Source organism: Lissotriton vulgaris, chromosome 1_1 (genome assembly GCF_964263255.1).
Source record: "Lissotriton vulgaris chromosome 1_1, aLisVul1.2, whole genome shotgun sequence".
Taxonomy (NCBI): Eukaryota; Metazoa; Chordata; class Amphibia; order Caudata; family Salamandridae; genus Lissotriton; species Lissotriton vulgaris.
Genome location: NC_141685.1, coordinates 1,199,146,981 through 1,199,163,607, shown reverse-complemented (window position 1 = coordinate 1,199,163,607; position 16,627 = coordinate 1,199,146,981).

Here is a 16,627-nt window from a genome sequence, read left to right as displayed (position 1 = left end):
GGGTGAAGTTCAAGGCAGAATCCACCCAAACTCCTAAGTTTTTTACAACATTTTTGGGCAAAGGTGGTTGACCCAGGGTTTCAGGCCACCAATTACTCCCCCAGGTTGTAGTGTCTTTACCTAACAGCAGGACCTCCGTCTTGCCGGCGTTGAGTCGGAGGAAATTTGATGTCATCCAGCTGGTGATGTCGGCGAGAGTCTGTTTGAAAATCTGCGCACCCAGGACGCTCTCGTCTTTTAATGCTACCACCAGCTGGATATCATCGGCGTAAGACACAAGTGATAATCTGCGCTTTCTGGCTACCTCTGCCAGAGGGAGAACATAAACATTAAACAGGGTGGGGCTGAGGCCAGACCCCTGGGGTACTCCCTGTTCAACAGGACATTCTTTGGAGAGGTACGGTGGACTGGAGACCCTGAAAGATCTATCTGTCCGGAAGGCCTTGATCCAGCTAAGGGCCTGCCCAGATACCCCTACGTCCTCAAGCCTGGACATCAGCACCTTATGTGAAACCGTATCGAAGGCAGCACTGAGATTTAAAAGGATCAGTGCTGCCATTCCACCTGAGTCTAGTATAGTCCGAAGGTGTTCAATAACACTCAGGAGGGCTGTTTCGGTGCTGTGCCTGGCCCGAAAACCACGTTGGGACTGGTCTAGAATGGAGTTAGACACCAGAAAGTTGGTCAAGGTTGAATTAACATGGGCTTCCGCCACTTTGGCTGGCCAAGGAAGTAGAGAAATGGGCCTGAGGTTTTCGGGTAGGTTAGGGTCAAGTGTGGGTTTCTTTATGATGGGAGAGACCCATGCTTGTTTCCAGCTGGCGGGAATACTGGCCGTGAGAAAAGACAGGTTGATAATGTTTCTAAGAGGGCCTAGTATTATCTCGCCTGCTTCTTTGAATTGTTCAGGTTTAAGGGGGTATGCCGGCGAGCCTGATTTAATTTTGTTACATAATGTCAGAAGGTTTTCTTGGTTGAGTGCCGGAATGATGGAGAGTTTGGGCCTGTTAGGGTCTGCTGTGGGAGTAGGTTGAGAAGTCGTCGGAAAAGAGTTATAAATTTTCGTAATTTTGTCCATGAAAAAAGAGGCCAAGTTGTCGCATAATGCGGGTGAGGTGTTAGTGTTAGTTACTGTTTTTTTAGTACTGAGCTCTTTCAATATTCTAAAGATGGTTTTGGAAGCATTCTGGCTGTTGTTAATCTCAGTAGCGTACTATGCTGCTCTTATCCTACACTCTGTTACGATGGTAGCTTTTTTGAAGATGGACATATCAGGTCTTGGATGTAAGATCGTAGTCCCTTCTCCATCTACGTTCAGCTTTTTTTAACTCCTTTCTTTGTGAAGTAAGCTCGTCGTTAAACCATAGGCTGGATTCGTGAGATCGTGACTTGATCCACTTCGCTGGGACCAGTGTGTCGAGGGCTTTGTCGATCCATTCACAAAAACTGTCATACTCTAAGTTAGGGACCTCGCTAGGACTAGGGGGATCGATAGTGAGGAGAGCAGGGAATTCCTCAAGACGAAGCTTTTTCCATGGTCTTTTCCTAACCTGCTGGACGGGGCTTATATACGAATGGGCTCGAATGGGCAGTGCCATGGTCACTAAGTAGTGGTCTGTCCAAGTCATGGGAATAGGAGATTCTACATTCGTGTTGGTAAGGTTGGAGAAGATCGGGTCTAGGAGATGTCCGCCGCTGTGAGTACGGCTGCTCACAAGTTGGCAGAGCTGTAGGCCGGATAAGTCAGCTATTAACGTGTTGATCTTATTGTCGGCGATGGTATCAAAGTGGATATTTTAATCCCCGATAATAGTGAAATTAGCGGTTCCAGTAACCAGAGAGCACACATTGTCAAGGAGAGATGATATGAAGTCTGCGTCAGCTCCCGGGGGTCTGTAAATCAGAAGGCCCGCAAGAGTAAACTGAGAATTAATTTTAATATTATAACGGGCGCATTCACAATCTTCAATTTATAACCTAGTGAAGGTGCAAGCGAAGTGGGATTTGACCACCATCACTATTCCGCTGCCTCTGGTGTGTCTATTTAGGGTATACATCGTGTAACCCTTGGGGGTAGCTAGGTTAGCAACTGACTCCATTTCGTCCTTCAGCTATGTTTCTGTTAGGAATAAAATGTCAAGGGTACAGTTGAACAGTAATTTGTGAATTTCCAGGTGATGTTTCTGCATAGACCTTACATTCAGTTGGCCTAGCCTAATATGTTGAATTGGGACTCTAGTGCAGGACGGTGGCAATGAGGGTGTTGGCAGGGAGAAGCCACAGGGACAGGTAAGGTGAGATTTGCTCTGTGAAAGGTTCAGTGTAGTGCAGCCACCTTTTAAACATTTAAGAGCTAGTAGGTCATGCTTAGAGTACATAAGATCACCTTTCCTGGTTTCTCCAGAGGGCAAGGCGAGAGGCGTCGAACAGGCGCGGATGGGGCGCAGACGGGCAGGACTCTGGCGCAACTCCTGCGCAGGTCCGGCGCGTCCGCTGCACGTGTCCGCTACGTTGAAGCATGTCCGTTTCTTTTATGCGCTGTGGACTAGAGCGCTGCAGCTTCAAACTTCCCCCAAGATGGCGGCCGCTATGCTCCGGGTCCGTGTGACTCAGCGCCAAAATCGGCTGAGCACCGGAATGTCGGTAGCAAATGCGGGGCACGGGGTTAGCAACTGTTTGAAGGTCTGGGGGCAAGGTAGGATCCAAAGTGCAATATTTCCTCTAAGTGATGTGCAAATTAAGTAAATCTAAAATGCGGTGAATTAAAAGAGGAAGGTGAGATCAAATATTCAGAGTGAGCAGACACGCAGGTACACAACACCACCTCCCGGCTTTATGGAAAGGGGCGACCATTCGGTCCCCCCGAACGTATGGCGAAGTACCACGATCCCCCCGGGAAGCCATCTTGGGCGGGAGGCGAGTCTCGGCTGGTATGCCCGAAGCGGCGTAGCCGGGGCGCGACTTTTTCCCGCCCTGGAGTGGGCTGGCCTAGACACTGACGCGGCCGGCCATGCCCTTGGGGCAGGCAGGGGCGGGTTTACGCCCGCCCTGAAGACGGATAAAAGGAGCAACAAGCCAAGAAAGCATCCTCTTGTTCCTGTGCTCTGAAGCTGCACCTCCTCGCTGCACGTGAGCTCGAGACGGAACGAAGAGCCAATTTTGACCCACCCACCAGCCCCTGAGGACAGCAAGTGGTTTTGAATAAAGTTTGATGTGGTAACTCTAATTTTTGTTTACAGGTTGGGATTATTATCGTGATAACTTTGAATATGCAATAAAGAATGGTCAATTTGTGGTATGTTTTGTAAATAAAGTAATCCTGCTCTAGTGTTTGATCAGTAAGCATGCTTTTTTAATAAAGTGGTTGTTGTTACTGTCTTTTAAGTAATTTAGTCATTTAGTTTAGAATTGTCGTATTTATTTTGGTCGGGCGGTAAGGTCATGATCGGTGAGCGCTAATTGGAAGATCCCTATGAGTGGGCGTCACCCATTACGGATGGGAGCGCTCGAGGGAGGTGGCCATTGGCCCCTCAACGGGGAGGCGGTCCCTTCTAAGCATGGGCCGCCGAAAGGAAAGGAAAGGCGGTCAAGGCCCCTTCCTGGGTAGGAGGGGCTACAGCCCCCTCCTGTGGAATTTCCCGGGGCCAGGACATCTGCGACGGCAGATGTGGTAAGTGTGTGGGGTTTGGGGGGGGGTCTACGCTACCTTCTAGATACCTCACACGAGTCCTCGGACGACCTTTAAGTGGCGTCGAGTTTATTGGGGCCCCCGTCAAGTCAAGGGAAATTGGTAGTTGCACTTGAGGTACACCTCTGTGCGGTCGCCCCTCACAAGTGAGGGGGATATTTCTGGTTTAGGGATCTTGACACCGGTTACGACCTTGCCGTTGGCCCTTAAACGTTAGGATGTACAATTTCAAAATTTCAAGTTAATGTTTTGTAGGATGTTAGTTCGGCTAGGAGAACCTTTGTATTAGAGAATATGTTAAGGTTAGCCAAACATCGCAATGTGGTAATGAAATTGTACATAATATGAAACTGTTATTTTAATGTTTTAATTTTGTTTCATATTTTAATAAATACGGCCGGGAGGGTCACTCCCTCCCGTCTTCCAAAAAGTTCAGAACTGTTTCCGGTTTCCCATCCTTGGGGATTGTGTTGAGAGGGGGTGGCGGGTATCTCAGCCATATGCCTCAGGAGGGACAACACACAGCAAGACACAAGCTTGGCTGGGGGCTCTTTTATGCGCTGTGGACTAGAGCGCTGCAGCTTCAAACTTCCCCCAAGATGGCGGCCGCTAGGCTCCGGGTCCTTGTGACTTAGCGCCAAAATCGGCCGAGCACCGGAAAGTCGGTAGCAAATGCGGGGCAAGGGGTCAGCAACTGTTTGGAGGTCTGGGGGCAAGGTAGGATCAAAAGTGCAATTTTTCCTCTAAGTGATGTGCAAATTAAGTAAATCTAAAATGCGGCGAATTAAAAGAGGAAGGTGAGATAAAATATTCAGAGTGAGCAGACATGCAAACACAACCTCCCGGCTTTACGCCTCAGGAGGGACAACACACAGCAAGACATGAGCTTGGCTGGGGGCTCTTTTATGCGCTGTGGACTAGAGTGCTGCAGCTTCAAACTTCCCCCAAGATGGCAGCCGCTATGCTCCGGGTCCATGTGACTCAGCGCCAGAATCGGCCGAGCACCGGAAAGTCGGTAGCAAATGCGGGGCACGGGGTCAGCAACTGTTTGGAGGTCTGGGGTCAAGGTAGGATCCAAACTGCAATATTTCCTCTAAGTGATGTGCAAATTAACTAAATCTAAAATGCGGCGAATTAAAAGAGGAAGGTGAGATAAAATATTCAGAGTGAGCAGACACGCAGGTACACAACACAACCTCCCGGCTTTACGCCTCAGGAGGGACAACACACAGCAAGACACAAGCTTGGCTGGGGGCTCTTTTATGCGCTGTGGACTAGAGCGCTGCAGCTTCAAACTTCCCCCAAGATGGCGGCCGCTATGCTCCGGGTCCGTGTGACTCAGCGCCAAAATCGGCCGAGCACCGGAAAGTCGGTAGCAAATGCGGGGCACGGGGTCAGCAACTGTTCTGAGGTCTGGGGGCAAGGTAGGATCCAAAGTGCAATATTTGCTCTAAGTGATGTGCAAATTAAGTAAATCTCTAATGCGGCGAATTAAAAGAGGAAGGTAAGATCAAATATTCAGAGTGAGCAGACACGCAGGTAGACAACACAACCTCCTGGCTTTACGCCTCAGGAGGGACAACACACAGCAAGTAAGTATAAGTATAACGTAGGACATGCCCTGGTGTGCGTGGCATGTCCTAATAGTGAATTGCCGCCATTTTAGTTTTTCACTATTGCAATGCTACCTGTTCCCCTTAGCCCAGAATTGGCAGTTTGATTATTACATCTAATAATCCTAACTGACTCAGGAAACATGGTAGAAATTTGAGTTTAGTATGCCTGAACTCAAGATGATAAAATACATATTTTAGTGAAGTTGGTTTTAACATTCTGTGTTTGAAAATACCACTTTTAGAAAGTAGGTATTTCTTTCCTAACTATCCAAGCCTTCCTCTACTCGATTGTGTATTGTGTGTCTGGTTCTGTGAGTGACAGGGGCTGGTGGATTCCAGGAGACAGGGTGAGTCAGCACAGGACTGAATAGAGATATCTACATGCAGATGGTTGGGAGGAGTTACACCTGGGACCTGAAAAGGGCTGTGCGGTCCCTCCACAAAGCCGGCTACACCTTCTGTGGTACGTCTGATATCTCTGCCCTACGAAAGAAAAGAAGGAGCCATGTAAACAGAGTGCTCCAGGACTGACCAGAACTGGTTTGGACTAGGCAAAGGCCTCTCTGCCTTCAGAGAACAAAGTGAAAAGTAGTATGGATATGAGGACCCAGACCCCAAGACGAACCTCTGCCAAGGAGAAAAACCAAAGGAAGCTGTAGGAGTTGTACTGCCCCCCTGCCAGCATGCTGTGTTACTGGGTTGTCCTACAGTGGTGGCTTCAGTGCCAAGAAGAGGAGAATGTATTGTGTGTACTTCATCATCTTGCAGAAAATTTCTCCTAGGGCTTGAACTTGTGCTTGCCTCCTACTGAAGTCTCAGGAACAAAAGACTTCACCACCAGCCCCCCTCTGAATTTCCTTGCTGGGAGTTCTATCTGCAGAAGCCTGCATGTCATTGGGAGTTGGAAGCGTGACACAACAAGAAGAAGTGTGTCACCGCCGCAGCTGTGGCAGGGCCTGTCTTGGCTCCAAAGAACAAAGTCGTCGCAAGGCTGCCAGGGCGTGTACGCATCGTCTTTGCATCGGTGCATCAAGGGCGCCATTTTTTCGCACCGGAATGATACATCGCCTTGAGGTGCTATCTTGCGCATCGCAACCGGGCCACAGGACGAGAACCTATGCATCACCTCCGCTCCAGTAAGGATCAAGACGCATCCCCTACTCTGCACAAGCATTGAGGCGCTAAACATCATCTCCCCCGAAGCACAGAACTGACACATCTCCTACTCTGCGAGTCTTTTGTTTGATTTGCGTTATGCATCCAGGTACCTATGTGAGAACTGTGTCGCATTTACCATCAACCTGAACTAAGTACCATCTTTAAGTCAATTTTGAGTACCGTACTGTGGATTTTTGTCGTTTGCGGTCTTGTGTTAAGTCTATTTAAAGAATACTTATTTTTATAAAACATGTGTGATGTCCATCTGTAGTGTTTACTGTGTGTATTCACAAATGCTTAACACACTGCCTCTGAGAAAAGCCTGTCGCTCGTGCTAAGCTACCAAGGGGCTGAGCAGGGGTTATCCAGTATTATAATCCCCTTTCCCCAAGGGTCCCTATTTGGTCAAAGGAGTATATCCTTGACAACTAGAGACCCCCAGTTATAACATTGGTGGTCAGCGGTGAGGATTTGGACCTGCACTTGTGACTCATATCCAATAATTGGTGTACACTACTCACTACTAGTGAGTGCAGACCAAACGCGACCACATACTTTTTTGGTAGAGTTTTTTCCTTGGACTGTTATTTGTTTTCCCAGAGAACTGCAAATTCTTACTGCCATGAGTAGACCAGCATCTGTTACATCTATGGATCTTGATTTTGTGGAAGAAAGGTTGGAACCCTACGCTTTGAAACAGCTCAAGCATCTCTGCAAGAAATTGAAAGTTGCTACACCAGGCATTTCTAAAAAGGATGACTGCCAAAAGGTGCTGAGGGCCTGGATAGAAGCAGGAAATGCCCCTGAGAGTGTGGTAGAGCCAGCTGGGAAAGCAGATGGGCAACTGGATAGGCCAGTGTTTCCAGCCAGGGAAGGGATGCCGTCCCCACCTGGCAGTAGTGTTTCTTCCCCAGAGAGTTGGAAGACAGTGAGAGAAATAGGGCACACAAGCTGGAGATGGCTAAGCTTAAGATGGAGGGTCAGAGGGAATTAGAGAATAACCGACTGTCCTAGGAGAGAAAGAATTAGAATGGAGAATGAGAGGATTTTGAGGGAGTTAGAGATGAAGGCAAAGGGCTTGTAGATCACTCCCTCTGTAGCAGTGCACCTTCAGAAGGCAGAGTGTATATTCCCAAGGATGCCATCAAAGATTTCCACAAGCATGAGGATATTGGGCAGTGGTTTGCAGCTTATGAAATAGCAATGTTGGCCTAATGGGTCCCTCAGATGGATTGGGGAGCTGGGTTGTGGGGCCGCTTTGTGAGTGAGGGAAGGGATACTTTGTTAGACCTGCCCAGTGAGCGTAGGATGTCCTATGCCCACATGAAGGAAGCCCTGATGACAAGGTATGGTTTGATCCAGAACTCCATAGAGGTTTAGGAGTTGCAAGAAGCTGGAGGGAACCACTTGGGTGGAATATGTGTTTTTCAGTTGCAGAGCTATGGATGTTTGGGTGAAGGGTAGCAAAGTGGATACTTTTGAAGAGCTCTATGATTTATTTGCATGGGAACACTTGTCTGCTAACTGTTTTCCAGAGCTACACCAGCACCTTATTGATAGCAAGTTAACTAAACCTAGGAAGCTTGCTGAGGAGGCGAACCGCTGGGTTAGTATCAGGGTCCACAAGAATCATGTGGCTGATTCAGTGATGCTGGGAATTCTATCTGCAGAAGCCTGCTTGTCGCTGGGAGCTGGAAGCTGGAAGCGCGACACAATGAGAAGAAGCGTGTCGCAGCCGCAGCTGTAGTTGTCGCATTGCCGGAGAAGCATGCCGCCGCTGCATCTCCCCAGAAGCGTCTTCGTTGCAGCTGTTTGCCGTTGCATCATCGGGGAAGCGTGACGCCAGCGTGAGGGTCCCCATCGCATCATCGAAGAAGTGTGTGGCAGGGCCTGTTGCGGCTCCATAAAACAGAGTTGTTGCAAGGCTGCCAGGGCATGTACACTTCCTCTTCACATTATCGCATCAAGGGCGCCATCTTATCTCATGGCACCGGATTGTCGCATCGCTTCGAGGAGCCATCTTGCGCATCGCACCCGGGCCACAGGACAAGAACCTACGCATCACCTCCACTCCGGTAAGGATCAATACGCATCCCATACTCTGCACAAGATTTGAGGCGAGACGCATCATCTCCCCTGAAGCACGGAACCGACACATCTCCCACTCTGCGAGCCTTTTGTTTGTTTTGCGTTACGCATCCAGGTACTTTTGTGAGAACTGTGTCGCATTAACCATCATCCTGAACTAAGTTAATTCTACCATCTTTAAGTCAATTTTGAGTAGTGGATTTTTGTCGTTTGTCGTCTTGTGTTAAGACTATATAAATAATACTTTTTTTATAAAACCTGTGCGGTGTCCATCTGTAGTGTTTTCACTGTATTACTGTGTGTATTCACAAATGCTTAACACACTGCCTCTGAGATAAGCCTGTCTGCTCTTATCAAGCTACCAAGGGGGTGAGCAGGGGTTATCCAGTAGTGTAATCCTCTTTCCCTGACTTAGAGGCACGGGTCCCTATTTGGTCAAAGGTGTATACCCTTGCTAACTAGAGACCCCCAGTTCTAACACATATGACAAATACAGGCATATGAATACATGAATACATAAAATAAGTCAGTGCTTTAAGATATATTTTAACAGTAAGTAATAGAAATTACTTTATATACCACTTAATTTCTCCACTTACTTCTATATTTGAGATCTAATACAGCTAGATGGTGAACTTCAAGTAAATCATAAACCAATACAGTGCAAAACAAGGTACATTGAGTTTTTTTCTTTTTAAAAACAGAGCTTTATATATATCGTTCCTTTTTATGGCATTTGCATATGTGCTACTGTAGAAGGTTCCATAAAATAATTTGTTTTTTTTCAAGTAGAGGTAGCATGTCGCCCTCTGAATTGTTTTAGCGTACAACAATTACTATATTAAGCAGTGGTAGATTGTGGTGTTCATCCTGTTTGAGATCACCCTGCTTTTTGTCACAGCAGAGGACAGAAAATGCATTTGATGGGCATAAATCTCCACTAACAGGTACTTTAATGTGCATCGTTTTTCTTATTTATAGAAAAGTAGAACATCCAAATTAGCTGCACAGGATTCTACTGGGAAAATGAAGAACACCTTTCAAAGAAGAGCATTCAATTGTGCAGAGGATCTGAATTATTCTCCTTCCCTCTCCTTCCAAATAATGGTCTCAAAACGACCCGCTGTGCTACATTCACCATTCAGGATAATACAATGAAACAGCGGAACATATTCTCAAGCCATGCAGCAAAATGTGCTATGGTTTTGTACTCTACCCTTGAAGCTACAAAATGCGATTCCATCAGCTTTTTGTGAACCTGTTATTCCACTGCTTCCACGCAAACCACTACTTAGGGTAAAAACACACAAAAGTACGCCCACTGATGTACCCCTTTTTAAATTGGCAAGACTTGCAAACCCTTTTCAAACTGGTGAAATTTTGTAAAAAGTACACAACCGCGGCTCATGAAAACCTAGGGGTATATCCACAAAAACGTGTGATAACTACTGCAAGAGTAGCGCAACGCAATTTTTAGCATCGCTGCCCATCTCGAGTAAATTACCCCGTGTCAACGTGGAATTGACAACAAGGCGGTAGCATGTGATAGACACCAGACAACTCTGCAAATGTCTACGTGAAAATTAACGCCACGCTGTAAATATACGATACACAAATCCAAAAAACATGCGATCAGGCCAACCACGGTACAAAAAGTAGCAAAAAACGAACACAGGCCTGCAAATTTCACATGTCTGGTAGGACAATGCACCATAAAAACTCTGGTAAAAATACACCAGAGACAAGCCAAAGCACGTAGCAACATGGATGCACCCTGACCCAGAGCAGATCCCAATTTGAACCCCAAAACCCCCACAGACCACCAGCAAGGAACAACGGGGTTGGGGTTGGGGAAGGCCAAGGAGAAGAGGGAGAGGAAGATGGGGTGCAGACCGCAGGAAAACAAGACAATCGTCACGTTACCAGCAACTGACCCACAAGCAGAGGAATCCAGCACACCGCAAACAGGCACAATGTACACCGCCATACAGTCTGCATGCAAGCTAGCATAATGCGCCAACATATATGCCAACACAAAGGCAACACGCACCTCCTCTTGATGTCACAGAGGGGCACACAACACCTGCAGCAGAGCACATAATACAACGCATCAGTGATGCCGGAGAGGACCACCACACCGTCGACACTGATGCCCCACAACAGCCCATGGATATCCCACACAACCCCCCACCAGAACCCGGACAGCCAAAATACCCAGAGAACAGCGAGCCTTCAACAGACCACACAGCAGAAAGCACCTACAGGCACAGCTGGCTCACAACACTTTACCCACCCACACATGGCACCCCAATGGCATGTGTCGGCAAGCCAAAAGGAGGTGGCCCAACAGGTGTAGGAGGGGACCGAACCCATGGAAGGCGAACCAGGACACATTTGTAGGGGTCTATCATCCTATAGGGCCCACCCACACCCCACAAAGGAGACCCACTCTGCCATAGAGACACATGCAGATGCACATGCACAGCACAGAACTATGCCTAGGGGCACGCAATTGGCAGTCATAGTGCCCAGGACCCAAATGCATACTACAAGACCACAGGACACATGCAGAGATCATGTTGAACAGGCTACAGGCATGTGCACCTGGCCCCTTTATTGGCAGGGCCACAAGTACAGTGATGCCTGTGCTGGATGTGTATGGGGTGAGTGTAAGCCATTCCGCACAGAATGTCTGGTGTTGGCAACCACTTGGACATTGGACACTAGTGCAATGCAAACAGAAAACACATGCAATACAGAGTCAACTGATGAGCAACATGGGGTGATCTGGATAAAGTCTAGAGGACAGCCAACATGCAAACAGAAGTGTCCATGAGTCGCAGTGCACTGGGCTGTTGACACTATAGATGAGCGAGCTCATATGCAGAAAAAGTCTCGGATTGTGTCCCTACGATTCATTCCTGATGCAGATGCAGTGGGGTGTGTCAGACATGGATCATCTTCACCATCAACATCTCAGGGCCCCCAGACTGTTTGGGGTGACATACCTGCGTAACCGCTCCACAGCACAAAAAACAATAAGCTACGGACTATGGCCTGCGGTACACAGAGTCAATGGCACCTGGAGTGCTGAGAAGGGTAAAAGGCCGATGATGGCAGCCACGACAGGCCTGAGAAACCACAAAGTCTGTCAGGACCACCGCTTCAACTCTGGCAGAAAGCGTTTGGAGCTGGTCCTTGCGGTGGTGGCGTGTGCCTCATGCGGTGATGCGTCGTCCGAGCCGGTCTGGACTCACTTTGGTGTGTGAGCCCTGGAGGGATGCATTTGGGCCCAGAGGCTGCGTGCAGTGCAAGGCCACAGAGTCATGGCGTTGATGACCCCAAGGCCCATGCCTCAGCGGCAAGCCTATGTCTTCCGAGAAGGGGTCCCTGACTTGACCAGCACAGAGTTAGTGGCCCCAGAAGCACTGCGGCTGGCACAGGCACCCAGCCATGGGACGGTAACTTGCGGTGCAGTCAGATGGGTCATACGACCTGAGCGGGTAACCATAGTTGTCTGAGGTGTATGTTTCAGAGTGTTTTAGGTGACAGTGAAAGGTGTCCTCCAGGGCAAGACGCAAAAAGTTTTGATTTTATCAGGAAGCAGCAAATGGAGGAGTGGAATGCAACAGCCTCTTGCCACCACCAATACAGTATCAGCTCTATGGGGGTGAAAACTGCCCCCTAGACCATAAGCTCAGACGCCACCACTGCTCGACCAGAGAGTGTCCATGAATGTCAGGGAACAGAGTTACTGGCACTGGGGCTGAGTAGGGATGCAGACTGCGATGATGCCGGTACACTAATATGGACTATGCCATTGCTGAATCATGACTCTGTGACCTACTGGACCACAGTGAGGGCTGTAGGCAGCGGTCAGCAGTGGGCCACAGCCACGTGTCTTTTGCTCATGATGCACAGTGCTAGTGACACTAGGGCAGTTGTCGGTAGTGTACAAACACCTCCCTAACGATGATCCTTTCCTCTCCGGCAAGTTGCAAGGCAACATCCTCTTAGACCTCCCCTTGCGTGCAATGATGTGTAAACAGCCTTTGCATACTCAAAGTTCTATTCCAAATATATAGCCTACTCGAGCACAGCCTAGGTCGAGAGCAGTGTACGCCGGAGGCAGCGGACAGCAAGGGCCATCCATTGAGTGTCTCCGGCATAGGTTGGTGACCCCACCAGCCTGCGCTGTTCAGGTTCAGTGGCATCAGGTGTCCGGTCACCTCCGTGACTGTGACCCGGCTTTTGTCCATATTCCTCTCCGTGCATACCCTTGTGTGGACAATCATGATATGCGACTAGGTGCTGGATGTGAGACCTACTGGTCCGCAGAGTTGTCCTGGTCTCTCATTTACGGCTCGCCGGATGGCGTTGGACAGAGTTTGTGGCAGCACAGCGCGCCAGATTGCATTGGACAGGGTTTGTGGCAGGACAGCTCGGCAGATGGTTTTGGACAGGTATTTTTGGCAGGTTGTGTCACAAGAAGCACATATGGCACTATGCTTTATGGATTGAAGGGAGTCTTGGGCTTAGAGCTTACACTGGCACATGCTGGGCCCTCCTTGACACACGCCAGTGTCGGATGTTGATCAGTGTGGCCTGGTTGCGTAGGGTCGGCCCTTATGGGTTTGTTGTCCAGCGGGCCGGGGTTTGACAGGCGCACAGGATCTCAGGCAACTCCGCTAACGAGGGTGGCATCAGCCTCGTGGTGGGGTGGGCGCCTCCGCCCTGGTAGAGATAGGGTTTCCAGAAAAGGACAACGCCCAGGGCTATGTGCTTTTTATTCGCATCCCTATGCTGGCCTGGCGTATGCCGGCCCATCTCACTCTGCTCATGCTTACAGACGGGGCGTAACAGGCAACATTTACACAAGGACCCTCACTGGCCGGGGTGACATGGTTGTGTCCACTGTCCACTGCACTCCGTGTCGCCATGGATATGGGTATGTTACGCATACTGCGGTTTGTTCAGCAATTCACACCCACTCTTGGCGTTGTGTACTTTCCCAATCATAGTTCTACTGCATCCTTTACATATGCCTGGTTGCCAACTCTCCCAACATTCATCTATTGTGTAGCTGAGGGGCCATGCTGTAGTTTGGTCATGTTCACGGCTTGCCCAGGTTAACATTGTGAGTTGTTCTATCGTGTCTGGTGGGTGGGCATGTTGTTGTGCATCTTTGTGGTGGACTTGTGACGTGTGCATTGCCAGAGTTGTGGATTGCATGGATGTGAAGTTGAGGTGAGTTGGGTTTTAATTGGGAAGTTGCCAAGGGTCTGTACATTTCCCTTTGTGCCATCCTGGGTTGCTGTTGGACTGTCGGAGGGAGAAGGGATCACCCACACTGGCTGTTTATTTGGAGGCGACATTGGTGAAGGTGACACAGTGTTAGGATGTTACCTGCACATTGATGTGTGATGTGTGTTTCCTGTTGTGCAGATTGTGCGCTGTGTCACCAGGAGGCCAGGTGGGACATGTGTGCAGTGGATTGCCCCCAACACTGCGTGCATTCGGCTATGGTGTGTTGTCCTTGCTTGGTCTCCAGCGGTTCCTGCGCATTATGTTGGTCGTACAGGGTTTGGGGTGCCAGGATGATGGTGATGTCTGGCTGTGAGACTCCACCGACTCTGGTGGGTGTTGTTTGTGGTGTGCCAGGGGTCAACAGTTGGTGCACGCCCAGCAGCTTGGTGTGGGTCGGGATGTTGGTTGTCCAATGTGTTGGTGTCGTAGGCTGTTAGGCGATGATCGACAGGATGCGTAGGATGGTTGTCCCTTTCAGCCTGTAGTGGACAGTGACATTGTCAGATGCTGTGCCTGTGAGGCAGGTGCGTTTCCTGGGGAGTCGCTGTAGTTGTCTGCGCTGCCCATGTGGTGGTCCTGGGGGGGGGGGGTGTGTGCTGGTGGGTGTTGTGGCACTCTTGGGTGTCCGTGCTGCATGTTCAGTTGCTCCATGGCATCTGTTGCCCTTCCAATGACACACTGGGCAGGGCTCTCTATTGTGGTGCAGGCTGCCGTTCGACTTTACACCAGGTGAAAGCAGATGTAAAATTCCTACTGCTAAGGCACCTTATCGCGTGTTTTGTGTTCTTATCGCTGATCTGTCTGGTCATTGTGAATGTTGAGGTGTGGTGCTTTTGCTGCTTTTTTCACGGGATGGCCTACTCTGCATCTCATTAGCGATAGTTGCAGCTGCTATCACGGGAAAAGTTGGTACTGTGGGCTGTTAGCACCAGCTTGTGAATGGTGGGGTAAATTTATCACGACTTTGGCTGCGATAAAATTGCAGTAAATTCCGCGATGGCTCCTTGTGAATATGCCCTATAGTATTCAGTTCTGAAATCTAGTTTTGGTATTCTCTTTCCTGAAATTAGCATCCCACGGAACAAGTACACTGAGAGAAGGATATTAAAAACTGTTTGCAGTTTCAATAAATTCATAAATGTGGGCATGGTAAAAAAGGAATTTAAAATACTGCCACATGAATATTTTTAAATTAAAGAAACTTCTGCAAAACTTTATTTTGCAGGAGAATTCAGGACATTTTACTCCCTGGATAAAGTCATAAAAACCCCCAAGCTCAAATTAAGAATGGGTAGGTGCATATTTGTAGAGTTTCGTTGGTGTGTGGGCTTCCACAATAGAGATCACTGTAGTGCCACTCTGTACTCTGGGAGGGTAGCAAGGGAAATTCCATTTCCGTAATAAATATGGTAGTTTAGCATCAGCTGACGTTGTTCCACGGCCTCTTCCAACTGGGCTCCCAGGATGAAAATCAAATACTAGGGATGATCCTGATAATGGCTTGATCCTTAGACTATATTACAGAAACAATATTAATAAAGGAATGTATTGGTCACATGTCATAGGTATATATGTGCCATCAGCAGTTTTGCAGAGATGCAACCAGAAACTACCTTCATGTATTTGAGTACTCGAACCTGGATGAGAGGCAATACATTTTTTTTTACAATTTTCTGTTTCCTGATGGTAGCAAACCTTATTACATTTTATGCCTTTCTGATAGGGTTTTTTAAATAGATGTTTCGTTAAGACCCGGCCCTTGTGACAACTTCTCAGAACAAAATATTCTTCACATGATATTTTTCTGTGAGTTCTACGTCTCGCTACTTAGGAAATGTATTATCCCCCTCCTAAAAAAAGGCCAAAGGTTGAGCTATGCGCTAGTATATTTACAAATGTTGGCATCGCCCGTGGTGTGCTTTGGGGTTGCCAGCTACATAATAGGTACTATCAGGGGTAGAAATAAGCTCACGATATCATAGATGGGATCACATTTTAAATGAAGTTATTTATTTAATATTAAGTGTTTTTGATAGTATATCATGTAAATAGCAGATATTTGTGATAAATGTAGATGTAATATTATGTATTTATTTACCACTTAGGACATATTGTGTTGGATAGGATTGCGTAGCATATGATGGTTTTTTATAAATTGTGCAGTATTCTGAGATTTGGATTAACAATTTAAATAATAATGAATTGTTTGTATTAGAATGTTCTGTGTTATGCACTTTAATGGTTTTAATCTAACCAAATAAAGGCAAACTTGAACTTGAACTTGAAACTAAGAGTATTAAAGTTGAAATACATCATTGACCTCCAGACAAATGCCCCTTATTGGCTTGAACAATGATGAGGAATTTTGGGTTCATCTCTAGTAAAGATGTGAATATAGGAGAACACACATTTATAAGTGATTGGGAATAAGAAATTACAGAGAGAGAAAAAATGCTGCTATCTCTACTGATATTAATTGAAGATTTTGAAAATGTATAGTTGGTTATATTAAGAATGAACTGACACTTAAGCCCATACAGGGCTGAATATCTGCAATTGGGAGAGTACTCATATGCATTTGGAATAGATTGATTCAAGAGATGAAGTTGATATGTCCGATTATGCATAGGAATATGTTTCTTTTAATACAGATACACTATATATATTATGATTTATTCTCTTCCAAATTACCATGTTTTCTTTTAAAATCACAATTGCATTAGTATTTTAATTCACTTGACAGTTCAATGATTTTCGTTATATTGAACAT